The 14,790-nt window shown below is 45.6% G+C and overlaps 5 non-coding genes across 5 annotated transcripts; 2 read left to right on the forward strand and 3 right to left on the reverse strand.

Annotated features, from left to right (window-relative positions):
- Positions 1–1,325: 1,325 nt before the first annotated feature.
- Positions 1,326–1,398, forward strand: TRNAF-GAA (transfer RNA phenylalanine (anticodon GAA)). Its single transcript has one exon. It is a non-coding gene; the product is annotated as a tRNA-Phe (tRNA).
- A 1,000-nt stretch (positions 1,399–2,398) lies between these two features.
- Positions 2,399–2,471, reverse strand: TRNAK-UUU (transfer RNA lysine (anticodon UUU)). Its single transcript has one exon. It is a non-coding gene; the product is annotated as a tRNA-Lys (tRNA).
- A 1,551-nt stretch (positions 2,472–4,022) lies between these two features.
- Positions 4,023–4,105, reverse strand: TRNAL-UAA (transfer RNA leucine (anticodon UAA)). The gene has a single exon. It is a non-coding gene; the product is annotated as a tRNA-Leu (tRNA).
- A 372-nt stretch (positions 4,106–4,477) lies between these two features.
- TRNAR-UCU (transfer RNA arginine (anticodon UCU)) lies at positions 4,478–4,563 on the reverse strand. Its single transcript is given in 2 exon segments — positions 4,478–4,513; positions 4,527–4,563. It is a non-coding gene; the product is annotated as a tRNA-Arg (tRNA).
- Positions 4,564–4,845: 282 nt separating this feature from the next.
- TRNAV-UAC (transfer RNA valine (anticodon UAC)) lies at positions 4,846–4,918 on the forward strand. Its single transcript has one exon. It is a non-coding gene; the product is annotated as a tRNA-Val (tRNA).
- Positions 4,919–14,790: the final 9,872 nt, after the last annotated feature.

Here is a 14,790-nt window from a genome sequence, read left to right on the forward strand (position 1 = left end):
CTCCACTCATTTCCTAACTGAACAAGAACAGAGCGAGCTGGGACAAGGAGAGGACAGGGGTGGAGAGCATTGAGGTCTCCTAGTTCCTTCCTCCCTTCTCACCTCAAGGTCACTCCGTCTTTCACCGAAGGGGGAAAAGTGAGAAAAAATAAAACAACAACAACACCAAAAAACAAAAAACAAAAAACCCTGGGATGCCTGAGTGGCTTGGTCGGTTAAGCGACTGCCTTCCACTCGGGTCATGGTCCCGGGGTCCTGGGATCAAGTCCTTGCATTGGGCTCCCTGCTCAGCGGGGAGTCTGCTTCTTCCTCTGCCTGCCACTCCCCCTGCTTGTGTGTGTGTGCGCTCTCTCTCTGACAAATAAATAAAAATCTAAAACAAAGACAAAAACCCTATGTCGGTCTTGACCAAGACCTTTTGGGCTTCGGAGCTGGACAGCTCTGGTTCAGTTCTGGATGATTTGAGGTGAATCAGTTATTTCATTTAGGAATATATCATATTATCAACCTCATGGTAGGGGTGAGGTGGATGGGGATTGAATGAGACCGTGTAGGTCATGTGCTGGGCACACAGTAGGCACTTAATAAGTGGCCGTCTTTACTCTTACCAGGGAGGGCCCTGTGGAGAGGTAGAGAAAGCATTAGCGAGTAAGGAAAGGGTTAAGGTATAGGCAGGGAGAGGTAGGGGGCCCCTGACTAGGCTCTGAAACTATTCCCGGCCGATCTAAGTTAAGCGCAAAGCCAGAGTGAACAAGAGATAAGGGGATAGACCAGACCACCTGGCCCCGGATGTTAGGGAGTGCTTTTCTTTGGCGGCTACAGTGTAATCACAGAAAATGACCAAACCTCAAAGAACTAAGTCATTAAGGGGGTTATCAATAGCCCTTGCTCAAACCAAGACAGCACAAGCATCTCGAGGCCACAAGCTTCCCGGTCCGCTCTCAGTAAAAGACTGCCACCAAAAGCCCGCAGTGACAACCCATTCGGGACCCCCTCACTCAAGAGAGCTTTTTCTTTCCTTTCTGCTCTCACCTTCACTTAATAAACTTTCACTTCACTTCACCGTTTTGTGTCCCCAAGATTCATTCTTCGATTCTGTGAGACAAGAACCCTGTAACATTAGGATAAGAACGCTAACTTTTCCTCACAGGACAGGAATTAGTTCTCATTCACTTGCTTTCAAAACCTCAGAGCTATAAAGAGTACAATTTAGAAAGCGAAATTAGCAACTGAAAAGGCGAAGATAAGAGAAAGGTATTCCTCCCCCCCGCCCCGCTTTCTTTTTTAAAATTCCCCCTAACAGGGTAGCGAGGGCTCTTGTCTTCGCCGAAATAGCTCAGTTGGGAGAGCGTTAGACTGAAGATCTAAAGGTCCCTGGTTCGATCCCGGGTTTCGGCAGGGTTTTTGCTGACACACCCCAGGACAGAACGAGGGCCTGCTCAGTTGAGTAGTCTCTCCCGTGGCCCCGGCGGCGCCCGCAGAGCGGCCCTGCGGCTCTCTTAGTGCGCGTGCCCACCTCCCGCGCCTGCGCAGAGGCTTGGGTGGATGGATGGGTGCGTGTCTCTCAGCGTGTATACCCTCTCCCGCGCGTGCGCAGCGGCAGTGCGGGTCTCTCAGCGCCTGTGCCCTCCTCCGCGCGTGCGCACCGGCCGTGCGGATCTCAGCGCGCGCCCCGGGAAGGCGAAGGTGCTTTCGTTCACCACGTGGAGGGTACTGCGGGGTTGGGTGTCGTCGCCAAGACCCGAGGGGTGGAGAGCCCCTCACCCGGTCTAAGACCGCGCACTAAGCTCCTTAGTGTTTGTTCCCAGTGCCGTCAGCTCGTAGGGCTGGCAAGTTTTTCTTGTGGGTGACAGACGTGCCGACAGCCTTAAGAACGTTTGTCTATACAGCCAGACCCGAAAACCAGGGCCCCGCCGGCGGGTCAGAAATCTGGTGAAGGATGGTTCCCAGCGGAGATGTGACTCATAAGCACGTGTCTCTATCTGAAAGAGTCCTTGGAACCTGTTTTCTCACCGCTCCTTTAATAGACGGGGCGTGAACGATTGGTTAGTGCCAAACGCTGCGCAGTTACCGCCGGGAGCATTACTGTCAGGACTGACGACGGGGGTGCGGTTTTCTTGGTTATGGGTCTCCTGACGTTCCGGATATAAAAGTAAGTTTCAAGGAAAAAAACATCCTAGGGCAAAGTAACATTCCAAGAGAAAGGTCTGAGCTTGGAAGACTCCTTATTAGGCACTTGGCGCATGCACGAAGTCCACTGTGGGTAGGGTCAGGCCTGGGTGGTAATCTCTCCCCACCCAGCGCGGAACCCAGGTGTGCTTTGCTTAACCCCCAACCTGCTCATCATGAGTGGTGTGAACACAGTCTCAAATTTGGTTTTGGAATTTAAAATAACCTCCGCCCGAACAGGGACTTGAACCCTGGACCCTCAGATTAAAAGTCTGATGCTCTACCGACTGAGCTATTCGGGCTCACGAAAGAGTCTCTTTTCTTGTCCTATCCGCAGTAAAATAGGCCACGTGGCCGCGTTCTTTTCCTATTGAATTAACATCCCGAGTCCTTTTACTGATTGCCTGGGAGGTGAAACTGCAAAATCAAGATCCAGTGGGTGTTTGGCAGAATGGAATCTTTTTTCTCCCACCAGAGATAGACAATAAAAAGAAAATATCCGCCTGCCTCACCTGCCTCGTATCCAGGCAGGAACACCCTCCCCCGCCCCTCCCCCCCATCAAGTGCTAGCATCCTAAAGGGAACATCCCCAGAAGAATTCTCCAGAGTTAGGACCTCTGGGCGTGCTTCTGGGTGAGCAGCGGCATTTTTAATTCCAGTGCTGGTCTTTGCAGAGCCCCGGAGCGTCTTGTGGGTGGCAAGTTATGAATAATTGATTAGGTTTCCAATAATCTATTCCACAGGCGTTCATCGAGGGCCTGCCGCTCTCCAGCCTTTAAGCAAACTTAGGCTGCAAAGACCCAGTCCTGGTCCTCAGTGCGGCGACAAGACACGCTACCAGAAGCACCCAATCAATCGCCTTGACGGTGGGAAACTGGCTTTTGCAGCGTTACCCTGCCGACACCAGAAGTAAGAGGCAGTAAAGTCTTCCAGGGGGGTGGTGAAGCCTGAACTGAGCTATGAAGGGTGACGGGGCCCCTGCAGACTTGGAAAGAATTCTGCCTGTCACAGTGTACCTTCAACACCTGTATAATGGGTCTATCTTTCCTCCTAGAATGTTTCTACTGTGAGGCAGGTGGTCCCTGTATTGTCCCCAGTGCCTGGCCCGTGGCTGGCACAGATCAAGTTCTCAAAAACTGCTGTGGAATGAATGAGGGCCATGGATCAGGAAAAGCTTTTAGGGAAGGTTCGGAGAGCAGAATTGGTTCTTGGGAGTTTTTGTTTGGTAGAGAGAGGAGGAGAACATTCATGTCAAGGTGCATGATTTCCACAGATGGAATAATTTTGCCCTGAAAAAGTTCTTTGCCACCCTATTGTGCCACCCCATTGTATTTATTTTATAGTGCTTATTGTCATCAGAAATTCTGTTTATTTGCTTATTTATAAACCATCTCTTCCCATCACTCTGTGATGTAAGTGCTGCTGGACAGTAATCTTGTTGGTGAGGACCTTGTCTTTTTTGTTGTCCTTATTTTTGTTTACTTTTACTTAAAAAAAAATTTGCATTCCCACAACCCCAGCGTTTAGAACAGTATTTGGCACATAGCAGGATCTTAAGAAATAACTGTTGACTATTTTAAAATGTTGAAGGTTTTTACTGCACAAGGTAGTATCGTTTTATACAGATCTTTTATTTCATTTTCCAAACCATCAATTTTGAGTTTGTTGCTATACGTTCTGTATCTGGCGAAAATATCAACACTCAGATTAAGACATCATTGCCATGTAACCATCCATCATACTGTCTGAGCCTATGATTGCAAAACACGCGGAGAGCCCTAACTGTTCATCATCTTTAAACCCTCAGTAAATTCAGAGAGCATGACTCTCTTTTGGAAAAGCAGGGAAACCTTTACCAGAAGTGGGGTTCGAACCCACGAGGATATAAATCCATTGGATCTTAAGTCCAACGCCTTAACCACTCGGCCATTCTGGTACCCTTCAAAACCACCTTTACTTTTCCGCAACTTGACCAATACAGAGCCGCTATAGTTTCAAAACAATAAAAAAATTTTATCGCCGATGTCAAAGAACAATATCGGGGAGGAAAAAAATCCCAGTAACATATCACATCATGCTAATTTCTCCACCTCCACTCACCAGAGACTCTGGGGCCCCCTGAAAGCGACTGGGAAGACTCAGATGGCGGGACTCCTACCACCTTGGCACGAGAGGACCCAACAGAGAGCTGGGATGAATTTCTTTCCTTTCCACAGCAGGGCAGGGGGATGCGGAATTTTAAATGGGTTAAGGTGTTTTGTTTTTGTTTTCCTTTTACTTCTTTCTTTTCCTTACACCAAAAGGAAAGCGACTCTGGTGGGACTCGAACCCACAACCTTTGAATGCCTCCATCTGTCTAGAAGTCCAATGCGCTATCCATTGCGCCACAGAGCCAGGCACTTGCGGCCCCTCCGCGCCGCTTACATCAAGGCAGGCACGGCGCCTGTCCCGGGACACTGGCTCCGGGCCAAGCCCGCCTTCCCTCTCGGAGATGCGGTGGAGCCCGTGTGGCCAAGGAGAAGCGTGGGTGGGAGCTGTGCCGGCAAGTCTGAGATCGCTCTGAAAGTTTCCCCCCGTAAGCGATAGCCGGGCATCAACTCCCAGTCTCCGTCCACGTTGGAAAGAAAAAGGTCTTTGTGTGCAGTTCTTCCACCCTGGAGTGTCACTGGAGTGCGCGGTTCCATAGTGTAGCGGTTAGCACGTCTGCTTTACGCGCAGAAGGTCCTGGGTTCGAGCCCCAGTGGAACCACAGTGCTGTAATTATGCCTTTTAGGGCTATTTTCAGGTTTCCCTTCGCCAGCCAGATCTTGAATTTTACTCGGGGAAGCGAGAGACGCTACGGTTCCGCCCGGGGCTCGGCGCTGCGCTCGGCCGCGTCGGCTCCAGCGCGGTAGGCGCCCGCACAGATCCGCCGCTGAGGCTGCCCTCGTGTGGCGCCTCTGGGGAGGTGCAGCCGGTCAACCCCGCGCCGGTCACAGCGCGCCTCTGCGCCTGCGCCTTCCCGACAGTCCCGCGGTCCCCTCCCAGTCCCTGCGCGGGCGTCTAGGCTCACCTGCTCCTTCCTAAACCCTGCTCGGGTCATCTTTAAAAGTTGCTGCCACCACTCAGTGCGGGGGAAAGGGAGGCTATTCGGAGGGTCACCTCCCTCCCTTGTTGATTACTCCAACTCCACTGACCTCATTATTTATTGAAATTAAAAATCTTCTTGAAAAATTATATGCACTTGTTAGACAATTCAGAGAGCCCCACATGTCTTACAGTAATACCCCCCTCTGACAAAGCTTTTCTCCTTAACCAAACGACCTGGGCTCCTCTGAGCCCTCCTCTCAACGAGGCCTGTCACCCTCGCCATGAGGACTTGAACAAACAGCAGCACTAACAGGGTTTGTAGGCATCCCCAAGGTGACCCTAGGTCCATCTGAAGTGCTGGCTGAGAAAACTGACGGCTGCCCAATTTACTGTTGGTTTCAGCCAACACCTGAACACAGGGCTCCTGTCTCCCAACCTCTGTGGGAAGGTAAGGAGTCAAACTTCCGTTAGAGTTAAGAACCACATGGGGTTTATGGGGACCAACTCCACCTTTTCCAGATTTTTTGTAATTTTCCCTTCCCTGACTCTACTGAGCTCCGATAACACCCTTCCCTGTACCTTCATTCTGCTTTAAAATGCCCAGCCACTCCGTACAAATCGAAGTTGAGTGCAGTTCACGCTGAATACTTCACTCTTGCAATAGTGTATTACTGATTAAAATCTATGCTCTCCTTTTTAACTCGTGTTCAGCTTTCTCTTCGACACCTCCCATCTTTCAACTGCTAGAAGTTTCTTTTGTGACCCTTCAGGGATAGTCTTTGCATTCTCCAGTATAGATGTGCCTTTCCTTTTTTAGCCACTTAAGACTTTTGTACAAAAGATAGCATACCATAGGTACTGTTCCCCTCACCGCAACAATATTCTGGAAACCGTTCTGTGTCATACATAAGTCTGGTCATCCTTTCGATTCCCTTGTCTGGATGTATCACAAGTGTTTAGTCTGTGACATTTGATGAACAATTACATTGTATTCCGTCTTACAGACAATGCCGGTTGTGGATTTCCTTGCTCATTGGTTTTGGGGAGGATCAACATAAAGAATAATAATAGCAAAATCTTGACTAGGTCTTTCCCATGTGGCTAGGCAGGAGTCTCAGTTGACTTAGGTAACAGTCACGATTATTGTATTATTGTCTAACCCATTTAGGAGACGCGGAAGAAGCATAGGGAGGGTAAGTGATCGCACAGGGTCACGCTGGTCAGGGACAGAATAAGGTATTCAACCTAGGCAGGCAGGGTATTGCCTTTGTGCCTTAGAAAAGGAATTGCTGGGCATATATATGCTATATTTCTATGAATGTTGCTAATTTCACCTCTAAAGAGCTTGGACAATATTATGCTCTCACCAACATGAGAGTGCTTCCTTCACTTCTGTCTCTCTCAAAAAATATTGATAGGTTTTCTGGTTTCTTTGCCTTTTGAAAGGGGAAAATGTTTTAATTTATATGTGTTTTATCAGGGGAAGGTTGACTATTTTTTCATATGCTTAAAAAACATTCTCTTTCCTCCCTAGCTTCCTTTTTCCCTCCCTCCCTTCCTTTCAAACTACTATCTGTTCAATCCTTTTGTCCAAATTTCTATGATATTGGTAATGTTTTCTTATTGATTTTTAGGTGTTTTTATAAATATAGATTTAGATATGTTTTGCAAATGTATTTCCCAGACTTACCGTTTGCCTCTTAATTTTACTTTTGATAGTTTTTGCTATGCAGAAATTTAAAACTTTTAATGTAGTCAAATTCATTATCCTTTTGTTTATTTATTTTTGAGAGGTAGCTTTAAAATTTCTTTCCTAGAAAATGCTTCCCCATTCTGAGATTAAGTTCCAAAAATGATGCTATATTTTCTCCAGATTATTATTTACTTAAAATTTATTTGTTACATCTTTGGTCCTTTTGAGATCTCTATAAGTGGGTGCTATGGTCTGAATGTTTGTGAGCCCCCCAAAACACATATGTTGAAAGCGAATCCTCAATGTGTTGGTGTTGGGCAGGGGTTGGAAGGTCTTAATGAGGATAAAACCCTCATCAGTGGGATTAGTGCCCCTTTAAGAGAAAGTTCCCTCATCCCCTCTGCCATTTAGGACAGCAAGAAGACAGTGATCTGTGAACCAGGACGTGGTGTTTTCATCAGACCAAATTGGCTAGTGCCTTGACCTTGGACTTCCCAGCCTCCAAAACTGTGAGATAGATTTCTGCTGCTTATACGCCACCCAGTCTGTGGTATTTTTGTTACATCAGCCTGAACGGACTACGGCACTGGGTAAGCCATGAGATAGAACAATAGACCCCTGTAGAGGGATTTTATAAAGCACTCTGGAGGATTGGGATGTGTAAATCAGTCAACTTGGTAAAATCACATTTATTCCAAAACTCAAACTGGTCCTGCCAGTTACATGGTCTCTAGCTTCAAGTTCCTTAATATCCTTTCCTTAGAACTTTCTAGAAGCTCTGCTGATGTAGGCTTCCTCTCTGGTACTACTTTGGCTCATCAAACTACCTTCCTTCTGCTTTTCTGTGTCTCAGAGGCTGGGTTCATTCCCTTCTCACTAGGAGCATAGCTTTAGGTAGTGTGGCAGACTATAGAAGTTCAGCCTGTAGACTCCAGATCCAAACTGTGGGTTCAATCCTGGTTCTGTCTCTCTTGTTTGTGTGACCGTGGCACAGGACATAACCTGTCTGTGCTGTGTGACATTGGGTTAGTTGCTTAACTGTTCTGTGCCAGGGTTTCCTCCTCTGTAAAATGCGGATCAAGCTCAGCTTAAGATTCTGGAGAGGATTTAGTAAATTACTGTATGTAAAGCATTTCAATGAAATGCACGTAGCAAACACTTAGCAAATGTCATCTATCATCGTGATTATTATTACTAATTTGGCAGATAAGTCTGGTAAGTTTAGGTAGAACAATATGGTTTTCTCATAGGGACATTTTTAGAAAATACTAAGTGCTAAGAACATCAGCTCTGCATTTACTGGCCTCTCTTCTAGGCTTGCAGGGTGATATAGGAAAGACATTAGGATTCGAAGCCAACAGCCAAGAGTTCTTGAGATGTCTTTGGTGCAAAAAGGCGGTTTTATTAAAGCCCGGGGACAGGACCCGTGGGCAGGAAGCACTGCACTGGGGTCCTGAGGAGCGGCACATTATATACTTTCAAGTTGGGAGGGGTTTAGGGAGAGTGTAAGCCTCCCAGGTATTTTGGAAACAAGGTTTCCAGGATCCTGAGGGGGCTTGCTATTGTTAGGAAAGATCATTTGTTACTGTTTAGTAAAAACGCAGTCATGAGACCCTTCAGCTGTATATTGGTGGGTCATATGCTTGGGGGATGATTGCCAACATGTATCTGGGATGGTGGGGGGTAGAGTTAAAGGCAGTTTCCAAAGAAAATTTTATATGTTAAAGTAGACTTACAGGGTACTGGGGGTTGGGCTAAGATTGCCTTTTGCCCTTGGTAAAGTATCAACATCGAGGCAGTTGGGTTCCTAGACGAATGTCATTGCCTGTTTCAAGGACCTGTCAGTGGGCTCTAGGGATTAAGGAGATGTAATACTTTTTCTTCTGCTTTTGTTTCTCACATTACAGGGGACAGCCTTCTCCCTCAGCCTCTTCGCGTTGTCTGTCCTCCATCTGCATCCTTGGGTCCAAGTTTCCCCTTTCCATGGGGGCACGGTTGTATTGGACGAGGGCCCATCCTAATGGCTTCACGTTCATGTGATTATCTCTATCAAAACACTGTCTCCAAATAAGGTCATGTTCTGAGGTCCTGGGGGTTAGGACTCCACCAGATGAATTTGTGGGTGGGGGGACACCAGCCATGGCATAACTTGTCCAAAACAGAACATGCAATGTTGTCCTGTATTTCCCTTCTTGGTGAGCCATCTACTCTTCCCCACACCCCACCCCAGCCAGAGGCCCAGCATTTTCCCCATTTCCTCTTCCCTCTCCATCCACCCAGTACCAGAGCTGGCAGACTCTTTTCTCTGTACCCGTTTCTCCCCCGCTCCACTGAGCTCAGGTCTCACTCATCCACTCCTTGGACTGCTGGGCGGCAACCCAGTCTCTAGTCCTGTGCTTCTCCAAGGGACCAGAGCAACTTCACTAAAATGCAAATGGCATATCCCCCTGCCCCTCTCCCCCACAAACCCTCTGAGACGTGGTCTCCCTCTCCAGCCTACCCCTCACCTCATTTCCTCCCTTCCCTGGTGCCTGGGGTGCCTTTCCTGGCGCTTCTCCCCACTCCTCACTATCATCTTTGCAGAGCAGCTACTCCCTGTCCTTGACGGTTTGGAGACACTTCTGTCTCCTTTCCTGACTTCAGCCTGGGCATCCGTGCAGTTGGGAGCCCCTTCCAGTCCCCATTCTGTTCTGGGCATTAAAGCCCATGAGGTCAGGGCCTCTTGTTCATTCTTCTCTCTTCCCCTCCCCCCAGCCCCCGGTACTGTTAAAGGAAAAATTATTCTGACATTTAAAACAATAAGAAAGACTTTATTCAGGACCGTTGCCAGAGGTGTCAAGACTGTTGCCATAGGGGACAGAGACTGGGCTCAACTCTGAATACAGTAAAGTCAGCTGGAGACTTACAGCCACGGGGCAGCGTTGGGGGATGGAAAATTACTAAGTGGAGACATCAAGGTTAAGGGGATTCTCAGTAAACCGACATCACAGGATTCCTGGTGAAGGTAGGCCAGGGGTAATCCAATGTCAAAAGCAAGGAATGAGGAATTTGGTGTGATATTGATCAAAGGTGATCAGATGCCAAGAGTGGGGAGATTCTTGTTAAACTGACTCTGCAGTATTGTTGGGAACACCGGGCTGAAGACCGGATGGAGGCCAGGTCCAGGCATAGAAAAGAGGAGAGGGCTCCCGGGAGCCTGGCTCAAAGTCTGGCCAAAAGAGAGTCTTTGCCACCACCCCACCCAGTTCCCAGTCTGTAATAGGCACACGATTCATGCCCATTGATTTTATTTAATGTATTTCTGAGTAAAGGGCCTTTAGAATAGTGGTGTTTTAAAATTTTGCTCTTCTTGTGAGTTAAATTTAATTCGGTTTCTTTTGTAACTTTTCCATCAAAGAGGAAACTCAGTGTTTTTGGAGTTTGTCTTTCAAGGTTTTCAAACAGAGTACTGACTTTGTAGAGGAATGTCTTGTCAGAAATCACTGTATTTCAAGCTTCAAAAAGACAGGGTTTAATTATAGGCCTGAAACTATCAGGTATTTTTTTCTAGAAGATATAGGAGAAACCCTTTGTGACTACTGTTTAGACAAAAAATTTCTTAAATAGGACTCAAAAAGTGTAAAATAAACAATAAATTTAACTTCATCAAAATGTAAAAAAACAAAAACAAAAACAAAAAAAAACCTTCTACTTCTCTAAAAATACTCTTAAAGGAAAAAACATGTTACAGATTGGGAGAAAAATGTTTGCCAAAGGCTTATCTGATGAGTCTTGTGTTCAGAATTTATTAAAAAGACCTCTTATGATGCAGTAATAAGAAAACAAACAACCTAATACAAAAATGGTCACAGATCTGAGTAGACATTTCACCAAAGACTACATACAAATGGCAGTCACGTGCATAAAAAGATGCTCAACATTATTAGTCATTTGGAAAATGCACAGTAAAATTGCACTACACACTTGTTAGAATACATAAAACACAAAAACTTAATGCTAACAATACTTAATGCTAACAATACCAAGTGCTGACAAAGATGAGGAGTAACTAGAATTTCTGAATGTTGCTGGTGGGAATGCAAATGGTAGCGCCACTTAGGAAAAGAATTTAGAAATTTCTGTAAAAGTAAACACACTTATTTTACCAGCAGTTCTACTTCTAGGTATTTATCCAAGGGATATGAAGGCATACGTTTACACAAAGATCTATGTGTAAATGTTTATAGCAACTTTAGTCATAATCTCCAAAAACTGGAACCAAACGAGATGTCCTTGACTGGTGAACAGGTAAGCAGATGGTGATACAGCCACGCCCTGGAAAACCATCAGCAAGAGAAAGGAATGAGCCTCTGATGCACACAGGAACATGGATCTGTTTCAGAAGTGTTCTGTTGAGTGAGAGAAACCATATAGAAAAGACTAGATGATATAGGATTGTGTGTTTATAACATTCTGGAAAAGGGAAAACTACAGGCACAGAAAACAGATCAGAGATAGCATTCTGGAAGCCTGTGCAGGACTTGACATGATGGCCCAAGATCTCACGTAGCTGAGGACGTTTTGCCTGTGGAGGAAGAGGGCAGTGTGGGTGCCAAGTGGCACGAGGGAGCTTTCTGAGGTGATGGAAACACTTAATATCTTGATTATAATGGCAGTTATATGACTTTATATCTTAGTCAAATCTCATAGAACTATACACCTCAAAATGGTGAATATCACTGTATATAAATTACACTTCGATGAACAAAAAAGGTTGGGTTTATAGCACAGTGCAGGCTCTCAATAATGAAAACAGAATCAACAAACACATAGAAAAGTACTTGTTGGAGGAATGATGGAATGAAGTGGAAACTGGATTTCAGATTGAGATCGATGACAGGTTTTTTTTTTTTTTTTTTTAGATTTTATTTATTTGACAGAGAGAGACACAGCGAGAGAGGGAACACAAGCAGGGGGAGTGGGAGAGGGAGAAGCAGGCTTCCCGCGGAGCAGGGAGCCCGATGCGGGGCTCAATCCCAGGACCCTGGGATCATGACCTGAGCCGAAGGCAGATACTTAACCAACTGAGCCACCCAGGTCCTCCAAGACTGATAACAATTGTATGATTAATATGAATTGATAACTTTGTGGATAATTTTTGTGATCTTTTTCCATTTCTTGGGGGATAGTTGGAAAATAGAAACTGGGTGACAAAAGAAGGCTAAATCACAGGTGTACCAAACCTCCAGATACAGAAGAAGTCTCTATGCAACTGTGTTTAAAGCACAGAAGAAACGATTTTGGTGTGTGTGGGGGGTAATTTTTAAGAAGAAAAAATAACTTTGTGGGGGATAAGGAGAAGGAATATGGGTTCAAGGCATCAGAAGCTCTGCATCATTTTTCAGACTATCCATGGGAAACGAGAAGTGAGACAGACCAATCCAGTCAGAATTGTACAGCAACTTAGTGGCTGCCCAGTGTAACTTGAGCCCCAACAAATCCCCCCTCATCCTGAGAGTCAGGGGTGAGTAGGGTGGCGCAGGCAGGGTGGAAAGTGTAGAAAAAAACCAGACACAAAGAAAAGATGTCGGGGAGCGAAGGGAGAGAGACAGTGGGAGCCTAGAGAGAAGGAAAAGAAGATGGAGGAAGGCAGGAGGAAGAGAAAGAAGAGAAAAAGGAGAAGAAAAGAGATGTCACCATGAAGGGAGGTGTCCAGTGTCCTTCGTAGTTACTTCCGGTGTCCCTCCTCAGTACCACTTTTTAACCAACTTGCCTCTGAGCTTTTCGTCTTCAGGGCTGACCTCTCCTTGATAAGTTGTATATTAAACAGAATGTAAACAATAACTGCTTTAAAATGGTTTGGTGCCAGTTTTCATTTCTTTAGCCAAGGTGTGTGTTGCCTTTGACTTCGGTTCTTTCTCAAAGGCACATAGTTTTACAAAGTGATTTTTCAGTGCCACGCAGTTGTTCAACACACAGGGCTGAAGAGGATGTGAAGGCCCTTGGTCCTTTGGGAGCCCCGCCTTCCCCAATTTTCGTGGACTTTCCGCCTGCTGGAATCTCCTGGTTTATTCAGACAGGCCCATGGACCCTCGGATTCAGAACATGGCTCCTTGTAGTGTGGCTGCTTCCCGTTCCCTGAGTGCTGACTTTGCGCAGGGGTAGTAAAGGGATCAGATCAGGGTCTGAGGATTTGGTAATCAGAACTGGTGGTGGCTTGGAGGCTTCACAAAGTCCAACCAGAGAATATGTCCCTGCCCAGTGCTTTCCAGGCTCTTTTCACTGAAGCACGTGCTAATATCTATGTTTTATTTCCATCAAGACCACTATACTCAAGTACATATCCAAAATAAAGGTTTGAGGAAACAGTGCTTTTTTATTATTTAAAGAATTCTGTGCTTTTTTTATTCTCCCCAAGACTATTCAATTTCATTAGCAACAGCAACAAAAAATGCGTGTGCAGACCTTCTAATGACAGCACACCCCTTAGAGTTTCTGCAGTGTGAAAAACACTGACCTGGAGCACAGCACTCAAAGTGTGGTGAAACACAGGCCGCTCACACCAGGACCACCTGGAGGTGGGTGTGGGCTCCTGGTATCCAATGACAACTCTTGAATCTCCTGGAGATGGTGCCTGGGACTTTGCAATTTAACTAGATGGCTAGGTGATTCTATGCCCACTGAGGTTTGGGAACCACTGGCCCCGAAGCACGTAGGCTGCTCCTAGCAGAGGTTTCCAACTCTGATCTGTGGAGCCCTGAGGACTAGAGTGGATGCACCTCTGGGAGACATCTACAGACTGCTCCTCTTGATCTGTGTAAGAATTCATGAGCAAAGTCATTTCTGCTTCTCAAAGAAAGATCTGAAATTTGGGGGAAAGAAAATGCATGTGATAAGCGTTTTGAGGCTTTGTCTCTCGAAATAAAAATCTCAGTTAAGTTCTGTCTGCCAAAGGGAGAATCACGGAAAGGGAGTGGCTCCCTTTAGTGGTAAGGAAACATTACAGAACATTTTGCTTCATAGACACTGGTCCTAATTCAAGAGGAGCCTCTTTAGAAATACAGCTTCCCAATGTGGGAGATATTGAACAGTTTAGCAAAAACTTAAGTATCTTGTATTAGAATCCATATGTTGAAAGATTGTTGTCAAACAAGGCATGCTTATCACCTTGAAGGAGAAGAAACTTATTTTCTTGGAAATGGATTTTAATGTATACCACTTGTCTCTAAAGTACCATAGTTTTTTAAAAAAGATTTTATTTATTTATTTGGAGAGAGAGTGCGAGCTGGGGGAGGGGCAGGGGGCAAGAGAGAATCTCAAGCAGACTCCATGCTCAGTGTGGAGCCGAACATGGGGCTTGATCTCAAGATCCTGAGATCATGACCTGAGCCGAAATCAAGAGTTGAACACTTAACCAACTGAGCCACCCAGGTGCCCCTGAAGTAGCATAGTCGTGGGGTGCCTGGCTGGCTCAGTTGGAAGAGTATGCAACACTTGATCTCCGGGTTGTAAGTGCGAGTCCCAAGTTGGGTGTAGAAATTATTTAAATAAATAAATCAATAAATCTTAAAAAAATAATAAAGTACCATAGCCTTTTGAACACTATAATTATTTGTCTCTTGTGTGTGTGTGTGTGTGTGTGTGTGTGTGTGTGTTTTAAAATGAACTACATGTTATATGTTTTTTCCTTGTACTAAGCAGTCTATATGTAGGCACACATATGTGTATATAAGGACACACATACACATAAACATATTTTTTTGTCTTGTGAATCCTCAATTCATTATTTGCCTCTAGAAAGTAAAGACTAAATGCTAAAAAAATGTATAAGGAAGGGAAGTTTAATTTTTAAGAAAAGCATGACTTTTTTGTAATAAAAA

The sequence above is a fragment of the Eumetopias jubatus genome, unplaced genomic scaffold, assembly GCF_037043125.1.
Source record: "Eumetopias jubatus isolate StellerSeaLion01/CBP00866 unplaced genomic scaffold, mEumJub1_p1.0 scaffold_13, whole genome shotgun sequence".
NCBI lineage: Eukaryota > Metazoa > Chordata > Mammalia > Carnivora > Otariidae > Eumetopias > Eumetopias jubatus.